We start from the raw sequence: 3,229 nt of genomic DNA, 5'->3' as shown, positions 1-3,229 counted from the left end.
AAAAAAAAAAAAAAATCAACATTGTTACAATGTCTATAATTCCCAAAACAATCTACTGATTCAATGCCATACCTATTAAAATACCAACATCATACTTTCAAGACTTGGAAAAAGGATTCTGCATTTTGTATGGAATGAGAAAAACCCCCATATAGCTAAGGCAGTTGTTAGTAATAAAAACAAAGCCGGGGGCATCAGCATGGAGGCAATGGCCTCTGGTTGAATTTTGAAGTGTGAATAGGAAGATGCCAGCCCTTCAGGCATAAAGATTAGTTCCTGCATAAGTTTTCTGACCTGTGCTTTACCAAGGGGCTGATTGTCTTTGGGAACACCAGAAAGTCAAGTTCTAGGAGAAATGAGAGAAGGCAAAGCCTGGGAGATGGCAGGGGCCAGACTGCAGGGACCCAGGGATGTGTGATTTGTATTCCATGGTGAGGGGTCTGAACTTTATCCTGAAGACTCAGTGTGCTATACAAAGTCTGTGCACAGATGGGCAATAAGATCAAGTTTATATTTTGGAAATTTCATGGCAGTTAAGTGGTTAGACCAGAAGTGTGTGGGTAGAAGTAGGAAGCCCAATGAGGATGAAGCATGAGGCATTGCACTGAGATCCTGGCAGAGAAAGGGGAGAAGGTGGGCCAGCCCAAGGGCTGTTAGAAAACTGACACCAAGAAAATGTCGTGATTGGTCTGGATATGAGAAGTGACGGGAAAGAAGAACGTGCTGATTTCCAAGTCTTAATCCTTTGAAAGGAGTTCTGCAGTAAGAACTGGATGAATAAGATCAGAATTCTAAATCCCTACTTATCCTTTAAGGAAAAAAACTTATGCCTTTGGAATTCTAAGACCCAATGACTGAGCTTGAATTCAGGAACAGCATGGTTCTAAAGAGACACCTGCATGTAGTTTTGTCCAGTAACTGTGCCAGGTGGAACTACACACTTGCAGCCTCTCTGGCACTCTTTGTGTCTGTAAATAGGTAATCTTTTCTTTTTTATTTTTTTTACTTAATATTTATTAAATCATAACTGTATACATTTACAGGGCACAATGTGATGATTTGATGTACAATGTGGAATACTTAAATCAAATAAACCATTACCTCATTTATTTTTGTGGTAAGACATTTATAATTTACTCTTAGTTGTTTTGAAATGTACCTTTGCATTGTGTACATTAGGTGAGATCCCTCTAAATACCCTCCCTTCACTCACTGTCCGCCCTGCCCTCCTATCTCCCTACACTCCCCTCCTTCTTCCTGGACTATCTTTGTATTTTATCATTCGTATGAGTCTATAAGTGTTTATATATTGATTTCATAATAATACTGAGTGCATTGCATACTTTTTTTCCATTCATGAGCTACTTTACTAAGAAGAATATATTCCAGCTCCATCCAGGTAAACATAAAGGATGTAAAGTCTCTCTCCTTTTTATGGCTGCATAGTATTCCATGGTATACATATACCATAATTTGTTTGTCCGTTCATGGGTAGATGGGCATTTAGGCTGCTTCCACAACTTGGCTATTGTGACTTTGGCTGCAATAAATGTTCTGGTGCAATTGGCTTTGTTGCAAAATGTTATTTGTTCATCTGGGTAGATATTTAGTAATGATGATATAGAATCAAATGGTAGGTCAACTTTTCGTTCCTTGAGAATTCTCCATACTGCTTTCCAAAAAGGCTATATTAGTTTGCAGTACAACCAGCAGTGTAGAAGAGTTCTTTTCTCTTTACATCCATTCCAACATCTGCAGTTTTGGGATTTTGTGATGTGGACTAATCTTACTAGAGTTAGGTGATATCTCAGACTGGTTTTGACATGCATCTCTCTGATGACTAAAGATAATGGGCATTTTTTCATGTGTTTGTAGGCCATATACCTGTCATCTTCAGAGAAATCTCTGTTCAAGTCTCACAAGGAAATGGGGTATTTTGTTCTTTTCTTATTGATTAGTTTGAGTTCTCTGTGGATTCTAGTTATCAGACCTTTGTCAGAAACATAGCCGGAAAGATTGTCTCCCCATTCTGAGGGCTGTGTGTCTACTTTACTTACAGTACCCTTAGCTGTGCAGAAGCTTTTTAGCTTGATCAGATCCCAGTAATATATTTTTGGTGTTGCTTCAATTTCTGGGGATGGGGGTGGGGGGAAATCCTCCTCATGAAATATTTTTCCCAGGCTGATTTCTTCAAGCATTTTCCCTGTTGTAGTACTTTTATAGTTCTATAAAAGTTCATGTCTTTAAGTTCTATAAGTTCATGTCTTAAGTTTAAATCTTTTATCTGGGCATGACAATATCACATATCAAATAATGATATGTGCTTGGGTTCATCTCTAGGTTCTCTATTCTATTCCATATATCTACATCTCTATTTTTGGGCCAGTATCATGAAGTTTTGATCAGTATAGATTTATAGTATAAACTGAAGTCTGGTAATGTGATGCCTCCTGATTTGTTTTTATTTCTAAGTAATGTACTGACTATTTGAGTTTTTTTTTCTGATCCCATTCCCTGGTGCTTTGATAGGGGTTGAAATAAATCTGTAGATTGTTTAAAAAATCCATTGACCCCTTAAGGATTTTTGATATTCTTTATAAAGGTTAAGGGGCACTTTATAAAGGATTCTTTGTAAATATTCTTTGGGTAAGAAGATTCCAAACTATTCTGTTAAAATCTCATAAGATGCTATGTTATATAACAATTATGGCCATAACCTTATTAGTTCATTTGTGCATTGGGAACAGGTCCAGAGCACAGTGTGCTCATGATTTGCTTTCACTTAAACTTCAACTGAGCCATCTCATAGAATAGGCTTTATTTTATGCATAGCTGGGAGGACATCACTTCTCTTACATAAACAAATATTTCTCTCATTTCCTGATTACATTTGTTTTATGTATTTGAATTGAAATTGGAGATAGAGGTTTGTAGTTTAAAAAACTCTAGGTGATTGGCCAGGCACGGTAACTCATGTCTGTAATTCTAGCACTTTGGTAGGCTGAAGAAAGAGGATGGCTTGAGGCCAGCCTTGGCAATAACAGAAATTGAAGCAACACCAAAAAACTATAAAAAATATAAAAGTGGGGCGGTGCCTGTGGCTCAGTGACTAGGGCACAGGCCTCATATACTGAGGGTGGTGCGTTTGAGCCCAGCCAACAACAACAACAACAAAAATAGCCTGGCATTGTGATGGATGCCTGTAGTCCCAGCTACTCGGGAGGCTGAG

This window comes from Otolemur garnettii, unplaced genomic scaffold, assembly GCF_000181295.1.
Source record: "Otolemur garnettii isolate 467f Iridium unplaced genomic scaffold, OtoGar3 scaffold00088, whole genome shotgun sequence".
Classification (NCBI taxonomy): domain Eukaryota; kingdom Metazoa; phylum Chordata; class Mammalia; order Primates; family Galagidae; genus Otolemur; species Otolemur garnettii.
Note: the sequence above shows the minus strand (reverse complement) of the source record.